The sequence below is a fragment of the Lepidochelys olivacea genome, assembly GCF_965140295.1.
Source record: "Lepidochelys olivacea isolate rLepOli2 genome assembly, chromosome: 2".
NCBI lineage: Eukaryota > Metazoa > Chordata > Testudines > Cheloniidae > Lepidochelys > Lepidochelys olivacea.
The window spans coordinates 79,282,355-79,299,935 of NC_140412.1; the positions used below are offsets into that span (position 1 = coordinate 79,282,355).

The window sequence follows — 17,581 nt, forward strand, 5'->3', positions numbered from 1 at the left end:
GCTTTGAAAACCAGTTTCATGACTGGCCAGGCTACAGTGTGAAAGTTCTGTTTGTTTCTCCTTGATGAAACCCCCCGCCCCTTGGTTCACTCTACTTCCCTGTAAGCTAACCACCCTCCCCTCCTCCCTTTAATCATTGCTTGCAGAGGCAATAAAGTCATTGCTGCTTCACAGTCATGCATTCGTTATTCATTCATCACACAAATAGGGAGATGACTACCAAGGTATCCCAGGAGGGGTGGTGGAGGAGGGAAGGAAAATGCCACACAGCACTTTAAGCACAGCACTTTAAAAGTTTACAACTTTAAAATTTATTGAATGACAGCCTTCTTTTTTTTGGGCAATCCTCTGTGGTGGAGTGGCTGGTTGGCCGGAGGCCCCCCCACGGCGTTCTTGGGCGTCTGGGTGTGGAGGCTATGGAACTTGGGGAGGAGGGCGGTTGGTTACAGAGGGGCAGCAGTGGCAGTCTGTGCTCCAGCTGCCTTTGCTGCAGCTCAACCATACACTGGAGCATTCTGGTTTGGTCCTGCAGCAGCCTCAGCATTGAATCCTGCCTCCTCTCATCACGCTGCCGCCACATTTGAGCTTCAGCCCTGTCTTCAGCCCGCCACTTACTCTCTTCAGCCCGCCACTTACTCTCTTCAGCCCTCCACCTCTCCTCCCGGTCATTTTGTGCTTTCCTGCACTCTGACATTATTTGCCTCCACGCATTCATCTGTGCTCTGTCAGTGTGGAAGGACAGCATGAGCTCGGAGAACATTTCATCGCGAGTGCGTTTTTTTTTCTTTCTAAACTTCACTAGCCTCTGGGAAGGAGAAGATCCTGTGATCATTGAAACACATGCAGCTGGTGGAGAAAAAAAAAGGGACAGCGGTATTTAAAAAGACACATTTTATAAAACAGTGGCTACACTCTTTCAGGGTAAACCTTGCTGTTAACATTACATACATAGCACATGTGCTTTCGTTACAAGGTCGCATTTTGCCTCCTCCCACCGCGTGACTACCCCCTCAACCTTCCCCCCTCCCTGTGGCTAACAGCGGGGAACATTTCTGTTTAGCCACAGGCAAACAGCCCAGCAGGAATGGGCTCCTCCGAGTGTCCCCTGAAGAAAAGCACTCTATTTCAACCAGGTGACCATGAATTATATCTCACTCTCCTGAGGATAACACAGAGAGATAAAGAATGGATTTTGGTTGAATGCCAGCAAACATACACTGCAATGCTTTGTTCTACAGTGATTCCCGAGTACGTGTTACTGGCCTGGAGTGGTAAAGTGTCCTACCATGAAGGACGAAATAAGGCTGCCCTCCCCAGAAACTTTTTGCAAAGGCTTTAGGACTACATCTAGGAGAACCGCAAATGCCAGGGCAAAGTAATCCTTTCACATGCTTGCTTTTAAACCATGTATAGCATTTTAAAAGGTACAGTCACCAGAGGTCCCTTCTCCACCTGCTGGGTCCAGGAGGCAGCCTTGGGTGGGTTCGGGGGGTACTGGCTCCAGGTCTAGGGTGAGAAACAGTTCCTGGCTGTCGGGAAAACCGGTTTCTCCGCTTGCTTGCTGTGAGCTATCTACAACCTCCTCCTCATCATCATCTTCTTCGTCCCCAAAACCTACTTCTGTATTGCCTCCATCTCCATTGAAGGAGTCAAACAACACGGCTGGGGTAGTGGTGGCTGAACCCCCTAAAATGGCATGCAGCTCATCATAGAAGCGGCATGTTTGGGGCTCTGACCCAGAGCAGCTGTTCGCCTCTCTGGTTTTCTGGTAGGCTTGCCTCAGCTCCTTCAGTTTCACGCGGCACTGCTTCGGGTCCCTGTTATGGCCTCTGTCCTTCATGCCCTGGGAGATTTTGACAAAGGTTTTGGCATTTCGAAAACTGGAACGGAGTTCTGATAGCACAGATTCCTCTCCCCAAACAGCGATCAGATCCTGTACCTCCCGTTCGGTCCATGCTGGAGCTCTTTTGCGATTCTGGGACTCCATCATGGTCACCTGTGCTGATGAGCTCTGCATGGTCACCTGCAGCTTGCCACGCTGGCCAAACAGGAAATGAGATTCAAAAGTTCGTGGTTCTTTTCCTGTCTACCTGGCCAGTGCATCTGAGTTGAGAGTGCTGTCCAGAGCGGTCAGAATGGAGCACTCTGGGATAGCTCCCGGAGGCCAATACCATCGAATTGTGTCCACAGTACCCCAAATTCGAGCCGGCAACGTCGATTTAAGCGCTAATCCACTTGTCAGGGGTGGAGTAAGGAAATCGATTTTAAGAGCCCTTTAAGTCGAAATAAAGGGCTTCATTGTGTGGACGGGTGCAGGTTTAAATCGATTTAACGCTGCTAAATTTGACCTAAAGTCCTAGTGTAGACCAGGGCTAAGTAGCTACAAGTAATACAATTTGTTATGCAGCATCATTCCATTCCTTTTTCAGTATTAACAATTGTTGCAGGGACCATTCTTTTTTACAGCAAGATATTAATGAAACCTGCTCTTTTCTGGTTTTGTTTGTTTGTTTGTTTAACACTCATGCTTTTCATCTATTGCTGCTAGTTCCCTCAGTGTGGTTCTACTCCTAGGGGACAAATCTTTCTGATTATTTTTGGAGGGTCAGAATGGGTGCTTTTTCTGGGAATTTTTTAATAGAAAGTTGATCCTGGTGAGGTTCTTTACAGCGGTGAGTTCTTTACAGAAGCAGCACAGTGTATGATGCCATTTGCTTCTCTTTAGGAAGGCATGGGGAAAAGGTTAATGATGTAGTAACATAGCAAGGAAGGGGGAAATCATATGTAATGATGGCACTGGTAGGTTCACCTTGAACAATATGAATGTCGTTTTCAAAAAGATTATCAAAACATTCGTACAGTGGTATGATTGCATGAGTTCTGACAAATACCTTCTGACCTCACAAGCCTGAGGTTCCAGTCTCTGCATGGTGACAGTCTGAGCCACCGGTTTTAAGTTATTTATGTTGGGTAATGCAACTGGGAGTTCTGGTTTTTGCTCTACTGCCCACGTCACCAGCGGAACACCTTCCTCTGTCTTGTAATCAAAACAACATGGTCTCATCTCTTACGTTATTGACCTTTGTTCACCTAACAATGGTCTTTTCTTGTACATTCTTGTACATCTGGTCTCATCACTCCCTTATTGTATAAATTAAAAATACAGTCCACTAGGATCTTATTAAATCACTAATAGACGAGACCAATAGGAAGAAGTTCAGTATACATAAAAACAACACACATCTGTTCCCCACAAATTATCCTTATTTCAGATGCAAGCCAGGAACAGCAGCTCTTAAAAGCATTTGACAGATTACATTTCCTAATAAGTCTCATACTGCAAAGAGAGGGGAAGGCATACTTAGAAAACTATTCCTAATTCATGGTTTATTGCAAATTAATGATGCACACATGAAAACAGAAACTCTATTACTTATCTGCATCACAATTCTTCCAGCAAAGAGTCTTCATCCTGAGTCTAATTTGTGATTGGTATCATTATTACTTTGGCTTAATGTATGATTTTCCATTGCCCAGAGTAGTTTAGAAGAGAGCTGTGAAAGCTTGGTAAAATCTGTCTGGCAAGCAAGCCTGCTCTTACAAAAAATTAATAAAGTTTGCCAAGCTCATGAGCATAGGGAGAATATCATTTCATTCTCTCTGATGCCCAAGGAAAAAAAGAAAAAGCCCCTAAAAGTTCTGCTTTGGCACACCCTGCATTTATTTTTTCACTTCATTCCCCTCCATGCCCTCACTTTCATTTTTCTTTCCCTTGGCATCTCGGCTGCTTCTGGGGAATAAAAACATTCATAAGTGTCCTCTTAGGGTTCCATCCCAATTCTTTTCTAATATTCCTGCCACAGTCAATGGTGCCCTAACTCTTCTTGTAAACTATGCCCCCCACCCTTAAAAAATAATCATGTTCCAGCTCTAATCACAACGTGACAATCATATGCAGATTACTGCCCTGTGATCTCAGCAGCTCTGCCAGCTCTCATGCTTGGAAGAGTTTGATTTCTCTCTCTCCAGCAGCTTGCTCTATGTAGTTTTTCCATCCTTCATGAACCTACTGGCAAAACAACCATAAAGCCATGAGTTTGGAGGGGGTTGGTTCATCACAGTTCAGATCTCTGGCCAACCACTAATTGCAGATTTATTGGAGGAGGTGGCTCTGTTTTATCAGTTTTTATGTTTTATTCTTTATTGAACATTCTAGCACTTCAACATTTTCTTCTCTGTATGGCTTTAAAAAATCTATCTATAACTTTTAATTACTCTCTCTATGGCATTAATCCCCTAGACTCTGGAGACGGAATTGTACTCATCTGTTGACTAACTATTAACATGAAGTGTTTCATCAAAGACTAGAGCGGTCAGGGATCACACTCATAAAACAAAAGGTAGAGCCTAATAGAATGACATTGATTCTCTGTCCTCTCCAAAGAGAGGCTACAAATTAAAAGCAATAAAACATAAGTCGCTGCACATGACGTGTCATTTCTGGCTAGCTGGGGAACGTAATACATGAGCCGCAGGCGCGTACATTAATCTCCCCAGCTAGTCAGATCTGAAACAGCGTGTACAGCAGCACCTTTTCCTTTATTGCATTTCCACTCAGGCCTTCCGAGAAAAATTCTTCCTTAAATTACAGAAATTAAAAGGGAATTTTAGTAGTTTCAAAATGTTTGGTCAGTAAAGCATGTAAACATTCTTCACACTAAATTTAAACATGCATATTTTCCTGCCCATGGGCAAAATTATTTTGAACTTGATTCTGAAATTCTGTTCTCCCTACATACAAATAAGTCACATGGATCAAGGACTTCTGCACATGTAGGGAAAGCCAAATATCAGAGACAAGGGCCCTGTCATATCATTTATTCTTGCACGTGACATACAGCCCTCTTTGTACTCTCTGTATTCGGGGGTATCAGTGTCCTAACCAAGCCACCAGCATCAATTAGTGAAGCCTCAGGACAGCTCTAATTTACATTCTGATTTCTGTGGTTCCCTGTGAGCCCTGGGAAGCAGAGAATAGATAGAGAACAGTGTGATTTGGCTGTGCCCCACCCTGCTTTTGGCTCTGGCCTCCAGCCACTTCTTCTGCCCTAACAGCCTCCAGTGGAGGCTGGGAGCAGAACTGGGATGGGCCTGCTCCAGCAGCCCAATGCTAGCAGGGGTGGCCCACTATGCAAGGGGTATTCTCAGGGTTCTATTCCCCTCCCTTCAGGTTGGCAAAGAAGTATCAAAAGGGCTTAGTGTTACTTAGAATTGAGCCTAAGTTTACTTAGGCTAAGTAAGCCTAAGTTTACAAAGCCCTGGCTGGGATGATTTAACTGGGAATTGGTCCTGCTTTGAGCAGGGGGTTGGACTAGATGACCTTCTGGGGTCCCTTCCAACCCTGATATTCTATGATTCTATGATTCTACTGCATCACTATAGCAGGAGAATCTTGATCTGTGTTTTGTTTGATTGACCACTTAGAATATGGTGATGTAAACACAGTGTATCAATGGCAACATGTTGTGGTTTTGCCAGCCAGTCAGAAAGTTGAAGAGAGCCATGGCGCAGATTCTGTGCTGCAGTGTGATGCCTTCGTGCTGCACCACATGTGTAACTATACCCAGCACGGGGACCTAGTGCACCCCCACATACACTTCCAACTGCTAGTGTAGAGTGCATGGCCAGGTAGAGAGAGGGTTGTCCTGGGGTTTCTATACTACAACACTTTCTTTCTGCTTTATAGAACGTAGAGCCCATCGGGGGTAGGTGTAACTTAGAGGAACTTCAAAGCTACCCTAAATTATGCCGGGGACTAGTCTCGTACACAGCTGGCCACAGTCCTGGAAGCAGATGGGTGAATTGTCTGCACTGCACTCTCCTAAGATGTACTGCCTGCTCCTCAGCATAGCATTTAGCCCTATTTAAGCTGTTGACTATGGTTTCTAATGTATTTGAACAAAAGATGACACACAAGCTTCCAAATCAAATAGTATCTAACACAGTCACTGCAATTGCTCTCTCTAACTACTGATACCACATCTCTTCTCTTTAAAATTCTAAAGATGAACAGTCAAATCAAGAGAACTGACAGACAGAGATAGAGAAAATGAGGAACTCAAAATATAAAATCCCAGCATGTTTTAATACAGACCCAAAATAGCCTTTCCATAAATGCAGTCTGGTTCAGCAACTATTAATGAAGCAGAGACGCTAAGAGAACCACTCAGTTTAGTTTTATAGGAGATCTTGTTGGGCCTAATTGGAGTGGAGTAATTGGATGGCTTAGTTCACCTGTGGGCTGTTTGAACCCACATTTATAAAAGTCTCCCTTCGGGAGATTTGAAACAGGGGTAAAAGGAATTTGGGGTGAGAGCGGGGCTTCCTGGTGGTAATATTAGTGTTTGTCTAAAGATTGTTCCCCACCCCAAGTAGAGAGTATGATATACATTTTTGGATGAGTTTTGAGGACTGTTTTTTTCCTATGACTTTTTACACATTTTTTGGCATGAAATAAATTCTTCAGCATAGAATGGTTGTAGCAGAGGAGCTGCCTAATTTACCCCACTCCATAGGCAGTAACAGTCTCATGGCCACACTGCCAAGCTATTTTTCCTGGATGGTGGAAAGTACTGGGCATTCAACAGAATGCCTCAAAGTGCTCCTGATATAATATGTAATCATTATATTTTGCATTTATATACTATATATCATTTCAAAGGATCCCAAGGGATTTAAAATATATGTATACTATTGTAATTGACCCTGCTGCCAGATGTCAGTCACTATGAGGGTGTGGGACATCCATCCTATCTGATGTCTGGTACCATATGGGGTGTATCTTGAGCTTGGGAAAACTCTATGTGTAACAAGCACTAGGCTCTTCAGATTTAAACACTCTGTGGATTCACCAAAATGCTTACATACCTCAAGTAACTCAGAATTCCTTTGCTGGGGCTTCTGAAATTAAAAATGCAAATATCCTAAGCACAATGGCTTTAAAGGACTCAGAAATAATTTGTACATGCCCATACAAAAGACAAGCAATATATCTGAAATAACTGTCTTGTTCTTTAGAATCTCAGCTTGCATTAAAAAAAGAGACAGTATATTTCTAGTTGGTATGGATGTAAAGAAAATCTTGAAAATATGAATTGAATGTAATTGATGCAGAGATGTCTATTTGAGCATGCAGAGAGCCCGGAACAGTAGCTCTAAGAGGTGTGAATTGTCCCATTCATCTCAATAAGGTGTTAACTCAGATGTCCAGTGACGATTTAAAAATCAGCATCAGTATTGCCAACTTAAAGCCTTCAAAAATCATGAGTCAGCCCTCCTCCCCCATCATAACATTGGTTTAAAAATTAAAACCACCATCGACAAATGTGGTTCTTTATCTTTGCCTTGTGTATTTTGAGGCTTTAAGATTCACTTCCCTTCATATTTTCATGCTCTATAACCATGAGGGTTACAATCCTTAGAAACTTACCTTTTTAACACAAAAGCTGAGGTTCTCTTGCATCTCTTGATTCCTGCAGCTGGGGATTTAAGAAAAACACCAGATATTCCAAGCTTCATGAGATAATCACAAGAAAAGGCAACACTGTGAAGGATTTTATTTTTCATGTAAGAAAAGAGAGGGAGGTTCCCAGATCTGCATGAATAACTGAGTGGTCTCATTTGGTACCACAGGTGGGTGGCATTTGTGAGATGTCACTGCTTATTTCCCACCCCCCCACCCACCAATCAAGAAGGAGCCAAGCCCATGTGATCTAACAGAGACTATGGGCATATTGAAGCCTCACCAAAGGTGAGCCACAAAGCCTGGAGAATCAAATGGTGCACACAATCATATGTTGAATATCTGCACAAGCCACTGTGAGCGGTGTCTCATTTTGGCAACTCTTGTAGATGGAGCTTATCTTGTGGGAGGAGCTTACAAGAGTTCCCCCCCAAATTCAACCCCTGGTTACAAACAAAAGATAAACGAATAGTTCCTAATTCAGGCCTATGAGTAGTCTAAAGATAACAGAGTCTTGGTGTTATCCCTCCATATCATCTTGCTGCCTGCAAACTGCTGTCCTCCAGTCTCCCACATGCAGCTACTGCTGTTCTCCTGCCAACAACAGAATGAATCTTGGCCCAATCCTCAACCTTGCAGTCCAAGGTCTTAGGCTGCTGTCCAGCCTAGGCTGACTCCACTTCCAGAAGGCCTGATCTCTTTGGTTGTACTTCCCTTTCTGGTTCAGGGTTGCAGAACCCTCTTCTGGCTGGATGTTGTACTGGAGGTTCAACATGTTGACCAGTAATGAACCAGCAGGTTCATTAAATATTTGTGTGGGAATCATTTAAGTCCCTCAGATTTTCAGAAACACCCTTTTCTGTGACAATGATAAAGAATCACAGTGCTGCTTTCTTCTAAAACTGAACAAAAAGCTTTATTAGAATAAGGAAAACAAGGCAGCTGTTTCAAAGTACACAGCAATCCTCTGCAACTGTTTGGGGGTAAGAATTGAAAGAGAATATCATGTTCAATTGAAACTGCAGGGCCAATCTATATATTTTAGATATAGCATCAGAGCACTTCACAATCTTGAATGTATTTCTCCTCAGTACAGCCCAAGAAGGTAGGGAAGTATTGTTATCCCATTTACAGATGGGGAATTGAAGCAAAGAGAGATTACGTGACTTGCTCTAGATTACACAGAAAGACTGCAGAAGAGCAGGGACTTAAATCCAGATCTCCCAAGTTCTAGGTTAGTGCTCTAACCAAAAAACCATCCAGAAAGTAATTATCCAATTTAGAATATGGACAAGATACTAAGCTGAATGTCCCTACATTTGCCATGGGATCTTTAATGATTGCCAGGAGTCAGGATCTCTGTTTTACATCTTACCTTATGGGTAACACATGAATCTATATCTTTAGTTTAGTACTGATTCAAAGGGAAGAGTTGGACCTACATTTCTTCCTGAAGAATCTGGACATGTCTGGGGGCTGTCCTGTCCAAATACTGGATCAGCCTAACTAACCCAGCTTTGCTGATAATATCTAACATGATCACATCTCAAGAAGGCAGCACTGCAGGCATCTGCATTGTGCGTACTTACACAACCCTGTTTTGTGTTAGGGCTTAAATTCTCTCCCTTTCAAAAATGGGGGAAAAAATGTTATACATGTGTAATATTAAGGCACGAGCTCTTCTCCAGCTGTACCTGTCACTTTCTAACTGAAGTGCATCGGCAGAATCCACTACACAGATGTCTTAAGAAATCCCATGCCGCTGAAATGGCTAAATTTGACATACCAAATCAAAAGCCTCAACAAAATCAATGAAGATGAAGAAGACCAGGTTCTTCATTTTTACATCCCTTTCCCTATGATATTCCCAGGGTTAAACTCATGATATTAAGCTTCCCTTTTCTTTTTTTCCAACCCTCCAGTTCTTAGTTAACCCCTTTTTTATTTTGCCTCTTCAGGATGACTTTGGGGATCCCTGAACAAAAAATGTCAATGTAAGGGTTGCACTGCATTGTGTACTGTTTCTCTGCTGATTCATCTGCCACAGCTAATCAAGCGGTTTGGGTCCATATGCTGCAACACATTAAACCTGTTAGCAGTAAAGAAATGCTCTCTGCTCAAAAGCTTTTAAATTATAGCACATGGTGGGTGGTTGATAAGATTTTTTTTTTCTTAAAATGGAAACTCTTTTCTTGTTATCTGGTCTGCTGTTCTATTTATCAAGTCACAAGGTTTCTGGTGGCTATTAACATTTTTCTGTGCTGGGGAAATTGTTTCCTATTTAGAGAATCTCACAGATTTTCAAGTTTATTTCACCTGCACCTGTTAACTATAGACAAGTGAGGGTTACCCTTTTCTTGTCACACCATCACATAGTGAGAGAAACATAGGCCCTAAGCTTAAATGCATTGGGAAGTAGGATGAGTCAGGTAGAGTTTTTGGTGTTATTGTGGCTAAGACCATTAAGGCCATTTCTTTCTCCTCATACTCTTCTCTGGTACTGTTTGGGGAGGGAGATGGCAACCTCTTTCTGAGAGTTTTCTAGACCTGATATTCTGTGGGCATATTCCTGAACCCACCACCCTTAGAATCAGTACTGTTTCTTTTGTCTGAAGCCTTTATCAGTGACTGTCCATTTTAACAGGTTCTAGATTCAGTTCAGGTCATCTTAAATAAAAGAAGATTTATTCTTGGCAGAAATGCAGAAAAAGATAATATGACATATTGTAAAAGTTTGTTAAAACCACATACATAAACCAAGCTATTATGATGAAGAATCCTGCTGAGTGGAAAATCAGTTTGTAAAGTAAGAATGTTACCCATTGAACATGTATGGCAGAAGAATCACTGTGCTTTGTTTTTGACCCACAGCCCAATGCATCAAAATCCCAACCATCCTCCTCTTCCCCTTTATGTATTAATAGACAAAGGACTGATGCCACATTCCCCGACCCCAGCAAGGACGGAGATGATAATTTCCTTTTACTTTTAATTTCAGATCACTGCTGGTTCTTTTTTACCCTTCCCTTCATTTTAATGTCCACCAACAGTTCTTAACACATTCACTTGTTTGTAGTAACAGTTTGTGAATGAGTTAATTGGCCATTTATTGAACGGACTCTGAAAATTTGCACATAGTTGTCAATTAACTCATTCTTTTCCAGGGATAACAACTGTAAACAACATCAAACAATACTTAAGGATATGTCAGAAGGCTATAAAGATATATCTGTTAAAACACATACCTAAAGCACACCATGGCCCTGATTTTTAAAAAGTTCACAACTTTGTCTCTGATTTTAGATTTGGAATAATTGTGGCTGAAATTTTACTGGCACATTATACAGCATTTACATTCTCAGGCCTGAGTTGAGGCCCTTCTGCAACTCAATGTCTTTGCATTAAAATAATGAATATTTATACAAAGGGTAAAATTCATATCAGGCAGGCTACTCAGGGTCTTTCATATACCGTATCAAGCTATTTCAGCTGGGAAATCATCAAGATTATGATATCTTTTTGATTGAATATCAAATTACCATTAGCGATCTCATGGACCTGGGGTCCAACCAACATTATAGCATTACATTCTGGTTAACTTAATTTTCTCTAAAAGAAAAGGAGGACTTGTGGCACCTTAGAGACTAACCAATTTAACTAAGGTGCCACAAGTCCTCCTTTTCTTTTTGCGAATACAGACTAACACGGCTGTTACTCTGAAACCTGTCATTAATTTTCTCTGATACTTTACCTGGATTTCAAATCTTCTCCAGTTGCTGTCCTCACAACTGCCCTGTCTTGTGGATGGCACAGTTATGATTTCCAAAGCCCAGGCTAAAAGTAACTGCACTTTGGTGGTGGACAAAGTGAAATGTTTCTTTATACATACATAGTTTGTAATTCTGTAGAGTTCTGAGGTTTGCAAAAGATGCTATGAAAATCCATAACACTGTTTGCTGTCACTACTTTTCACAGTACTTAGTGTGATCCGCTTCTTAGACCTTAGTTCCTCCCATGGTGCTGACACGTCAGGCAGTCCATTTCCTCCACTGATTACAGTTGCTAGCTAGTTGTGGTACTTCTTTTCAGGTGATGCCAGCACATTCAATATTCTCTGTCACTGTCTTCTGCCAGTTTTTACATGGCCCTTCCTCGCTTTCTCTTACCTCGCTCATGTTTGCTTAGTATGTCTCCCACCTTCTATATGGCGCACATGCCCCAGTCACCTTAGACTTCTTTCTTTGGTGATATTTTCTAACATGTCCTGCTCTGTCAGCTTTTGTTATTTTGTCTTGCCATTTAAATATGTAGTATCTTCCTCAGCCGTATGTGATGGGATGCCTCCAATCTCTTTTTGTTAGCCACTGTCATCAGCCAAGTCTCTGCTTCATACAGTAGCATTGTCAGTATAATCACATGGTATCAGCTGACCTTTAGTTTGATGTGGAAACTTCTGTTTGACCAAATATTTTTCATCCTTCCAAAAGTGGTGTTTGCTTTTCCTAACCCTGTATGAATATTTTTATTGCAGCCACCTTCAAATCTCATCTCACTCCCCAGATAGCAGAACCCTTCTACCTATCCAATGTCTTTACCATCCATGACAGGTTTCATAGTAGCAGCTGTCTTAGTCTGTATTGGCAAAAAGAAAAGGAGAACTTGTGGCACCTTAGAGACTAACAAATGTATTTGAGCATAAGCTTTCATGAGCTACAGCTGAAGTGAGCTGTAGCTCACAAAAGCTTATGCTCAAATAAATCTGTTAGTCTCTAAGATGCCACAAGTACTCCTTTTCTTTTTACCATCCATATACACCTTTGCACCTGTCATTTAGTTTTCTACCTGCATAATATTGGTTTTCTCTGCTTTTACTTTTAATCTATTTTTTACTGCTTCCTGTTCTATCTCTGATGAAAGGGCAATCATTCCATTCCACATCATACTTAGTAAAGCAATGTCAAGGTCATATAACTTGGCACCACTAACCCAATTTACACTGTCCACAAGGCCTTTTGCTGCCCGCTTCATCATTCAATCTGTTGCTAATGCAAAGAGGATTGGTGATAACACACACCCTCGTCTAACTCCAGTCACAACACTGAACCATTCACCCAGGCCTGTATCTGATCGTACTTCATTTCTCACCTTCAAACTCCAAGTCTCTTGGAGTATTTGCTTGATGGATCAAAGAAGAAACCATCTATTTGGAGAGAGGTGCTCATTAACACTGCTAGCCAAAGAGGGTAAGAATAAATGCTAAGGCTATGTCTACACTACAGACCTTACAGCTGCACAGCTGTACCACTGCAGCTATGCTGCTGTAATATCTCCAGTGTAGCCGCTCGATGTTGGCAGGAGAGAGCTCTGCCACTAGCATAATTAAACCACCCCTGACGAGCAGCAGTAGCTATGTCAGCAGGAAAGCATCTCCCACCAACATATTGCTGTCTCCGCTGATGCTTTTGTCAGTCGGGTGGTGTTTTTTCACACCTCTGACCAATACAAGTTTACTGACAAAAGTGCTAGTGTAGACAAAGCCTAAAACAAGGGTGTTTCTCTAAAGAAAGACTTTCATTCACTAGATTCTTATATATTGGTTTATTTCCCCAAATACAATAGAATTTGCAACATTTTGCTGAAAAATTTCCTAGCTATCATGATGAATAGTCTTTATATATTAAGAAATTGCATAAGAACATAAGCACGGCCACACTGGGTCAGATCAAAGGTCCATCTAGCCCAGTATCCTGTCTTCCAGCAGTGGCCAATGCCAGGTGCCCCAGAGATAATGAACAGAACAGGTAATGATCAAGTGATCCATCCCCTGTTGCCCATTCCCAGCCTCTGGCAAACAGAGGCTAGGGACACAATCCATGTCCACCCTGGCTAATATCCATTGATGGACCTATCCAGTTCTCTTTTGAACCCTGTTATAGTCTTAGCCTTCACAACATCCTCTGGCAAGGAGTTCCACAGGTTGACTGTGTGTTGTGTGAAAAAATACTTCCTTTTGTTTGTTTTAAACCTGCTGCCTATTAATTTCATTTGGGGACCTCTAGTTTTTGTGTTATGAGAAGGAGTAAATAACACTTCTTTATTTTCTTTCTGTACACCGTCATAATTTTATAGACCTGTATCAGATCCCCCCCAGTCATCTCTTTTCCAAGTTGAAAAATCCCAGTCTTATTCATCTCCCCTCATATGGTAGCCATTCCATACCCCTAATTATTTTTGTTGCCCTTTTCTGATCCTTTTTCAATTTTAATGTATCTTTTTTGATCTGGGGTGACCACATCTGTAGTATTCAAGATGTGGGCGTAATATGGAGTTATATAGAGGCAATATGATATTTTCTGTTTTATTATCTATCCCTTTCTTAATGATGCCCAACATTCAGTTCACTTTTTTGACTGCCGCTGCACATTGAGTGGATGTTTTCAGAGAACTATCCACAATGACTCCAAGATCTCTTTCTTGAGTGGTAACAGCTAATTTAGACCCCATCACTTTGTATGTATACTTGGGATTATGATTTCCAATGTGCATTACTCTGCATTTATCAACATTGAATTTCATCTGTCGTTTTGTTGCCCAGTCACCCAATTTTGTGAGATACCTTTGTAACCCTTCACAGTCTGCTCTGGATTTAGCTTTCTTGAGTTGTTTTGTATCATCTGCAGATTTTGCCACCTCACTGTTGACCCCTTTTTCCAGATCATTATTGAATATGTTGAACAGAACTGGTCCCAGTACAGACTCCTGTATTGCTAATTTCACTGTTGTGCACTGCTGCACTGTAAGGTCAGGTTTGGAGTCTTTCTCTTAACAATTGACCAGAGTCCACTGAGGACTTCAGAAACCTTTCAGTTGAAAATATTGTTCACATCCATATGTTTCCATGAAACATTTTGGTTTTCATGACAAAAATGGACAAAATCATTTAATCTAAAAATGTTGTGATCAACTCTAATAAGTTCATTTGGATAAGCCTTCAGGCCTAGAACCAGAAAGTATAATAATATCTAGACTTCATTAAATAAAATTAAAGAATGGAAAAACTTGGGTGAATATCAGAAAAAGACCATTCTGATAGTACAATCGATGAGACTGTGGGATTATCTCCCAAGGGAAGAGATGGAATCCCCATTGCTTGGGACTTTTAAAACTAAACTGTACAAAATATTAGTGATTATCCAGTAGGGAACATTCTTGCTTTGATAGGGGGATGACTACAAAACCTAATGAGCCTTTTTTCCCTTCTCTCATTTATTTCCGCATATTGTGGATCTAAAAAGCTGATGATGATTTGTTTAATTTGAGATATCATACTTTGCTAATGTAGCTTACATATTATCAGCTCATACTGAGAAAGATTAATCCTTACAGTATAAAACCATAATTCTTATATTTTTTCATTAGAAATTGGAAGTTAAAAAAACACATTTTCTTTGTAAAACAGTGTAAAAAGTACAAGTGTGGTGACTGTCTTCAAGAAATTGTACTGAATTTCAAAATGGGTGAGCGTGTAGCAGTGTAAAAAGCAAATGACATCCTTTTCAGAGACGTATGTGGCTCATTTTAAGCAAAAATACATTTTTCACTTACTAACTCTCCTCTAACCACTCCCTGCTCACCTTACTCTTTGTATCTTGCTCTGGAGGAGAGCAATGCAAGTGACAGAAAGAATGAACCATGTGTCACAGATGTTAGCCAGGGACAGTTGCTCAATGCACTACTGAAATGTGCTCAGATACTACAGTGCTGAGTATGGGGATCTATATAGAATAGAATTGAATTGAATTGAAAAGTGTGGATTACACTCAATTTTGGAGAATCCATTAGCCCAATCATTCCCCCAATATTATCAACATAACTGGGGTCACTGTGTGTTTATCTCCCCCTCTCAAATGGAGGGGAGGGTTCAGCAGCATCAAGGCCACTGTCCCTCTGACCTGGAATGGAGAGACCTCTCACTGATGGGGATCTGTGGCTAGGAAATGGGTGGGAGAGGGTGGGCATAGAGGGATGCACACTATTCCCCTTCTTGTATCACCTTCTCCCTCCCTACTACCATAAAACTGGTGAAAAGTTGACTCCATTAACTTTTGCAAAGTGCTTGAAGTGAGCTGTAGCTCACGAAAGCTTATGCTCAAATAAATTGGTCAGTGTCCAAGGTGCCACAAGTCCTCCTTTTCTTTTTGCGAATACAGACTAACACGGCTGCTACTCTGAAACCTGTCTAAGCCTGAGAACTCAACTTTACGGACAGTTGCTTGAGAGCACTGCCAGGTGAGAAAGCCATTTCAGTGTTGCTCCAATCAATCTGCATTATCCGGAAACCAATGCAGACGCACAGGGTTGCTCCATAGATGGGTCTGGTCTCCTGCTGAATGACTGAATTCCACTGGGTTGGAGGGATAGGACTACTGTCTATTTCAAGTAAAGAGTGGCACAAAATTTCTGCAGGAAATTGGGTAAAGTTTGCATTTTTTAAAATGTACCATTATCATTTAATTTGACATTCACTGGATGTGAGTAGTCAATGCTCCCGCCATGCATGTAGCCGTACTATGTAATTCCACTGAAATTTAGTCTAGATTGATTTACTAATGATCATTTAATTCAATAGGTTTCTGGAAATTACAAGGAAAATTCATACCAATCTAATCTGTAGGTGTTTTCTCTGTCACCTTTTGTATGTCTACATTATAAATGCTTTGGGACAGGAACTGTCCTTACTAAGAGTTTGTGCAGCAACTACCATTATGGGACCCTGAGCAATTGAGGCCCTAGACACAATGGTAATACAAATAATAAAAATAATAATATGTGGCCTTACTAGTGATTTGTCTCCTTTTTTTTAAGTAGTCTAGAGTCACCTTTACTAGTTAGTCAAGAAGTAAATATTTAGCATCAGTTCATAGGAAAATTGCTTTGATCTTTGTGTGAATAAACAGGCTCTCTTTCTCCCATTGGACTTTTGCTTGAAAATTATTTCTTTCATCAAATAGTTTGTCATCTCTCTGTGAACATCAATGTTGTTTTCTTCAGAACTTCAAACAAATATTTCCTGCATGTTTACAGGAAACATACTAAACATTATAAATGACAATTTGACTCACACCGGATTCAACGGTGAGAGAAACTTGGGCAACTGAGACAAGGAGGACTTGTGGTACCTTAGAGACTAAGAAATTTATTTGAGCATAAGCTTTCGTGAGCTACAGCCACTTCATCAGATGCATTCAGTGGAAAATACAGTGTGGAGATTTATATACACAGAGAACATGAAACAATGGGTGTTACCATACACACTGTAAGGAGAGTGATCACTTAAGATGAGTTATTACCAGCAGGAGAGCAGGGGAGGACGGGGGGAACCTTAAGCAGTGATAATCAAGGTGGGCCATTTCCAGCAGTTGACAAGAACGTCTGAGGAACAGTGGGGGGTGGAGGGAGGGAATAAACATGGGGAAATAGTTTTACTTTGTGTAATGACCCATCCACTCCCAGTCTTTATTCAAGCCTAAGTGGGGCAAGTGATGCTGCTTTTCTACAATTTCAGCCCGTGCACGTCAGCGGAAGCACTCTATGTAGAAGTCCAGTCTGTTGTTTCGACCTTCAAGAGGAGTCCACCTGAATCCTTCTTTTTGTAGTCTTGGTTGGAAGGTCTCTGTGGATTAGTATGTTGTTCAGAGGTGTGTTGGAAATATTCTTAGAGTCGGAGTCGAAAATAGGATTCTAGGTCACCACAGAACTGTATCATGTTTGTGGGGATGGAGGGACAGAAGGAGAGGCCCCGAGATAGGACAGATTCTTCTACTGGGCTAAGAGTATAGTTGGATAGATTAACAATGTTGCTGGGTGGGTGAAGGGAACCACTGTTTTTGGCCCCCTGTGGCATGTAGTAGTTTAGATAGGTTAGTGTCCTTTTTCATTTGTAGAGAAGCAAAGTGTGTGTTGTAAATGGCTTGTCTAGTTTTTGTAAAATCCAGCCACGAGGAAGTATGTGTGGAAGGTTGTTTTTTTATGAGAGTATCCAGTTTTGAGAGCTCATTC

At 41.4% G+C, this 17,581-nt stretch overlaps 1 long non-coding RNA gene across 2 annotated transcripts in view; it reads right to left on the minus strand.

Annotated features, from left to right (window-relative positions):
- Positions 1-257: 257 nt before the first annotated feature.
- LOC311516241 overlaps positions 258-17,581 on the minus strand; it is a 32,294-nt gene continuing 14,970 nt past the window's right edge. Inside the window, exons 2-4 of one of the 2 annotated variants that reach the window (XR_014710366.1) lie at positions 7,490-7,538; positions 6,928-6,960; positions 258-846 (exon numbers count right to left, since the gene is read on the minus strand). This is a non-coding gene — a long non-coding RNA (uncharacterized lncRNA). The remainder of the gene's footprint in view (positions 847-6,927; positions 6,961-7,489; positions 7,539-17,581) is intronic. The other variant, XR_014710365.1, reaches the window with a different exon arrangement.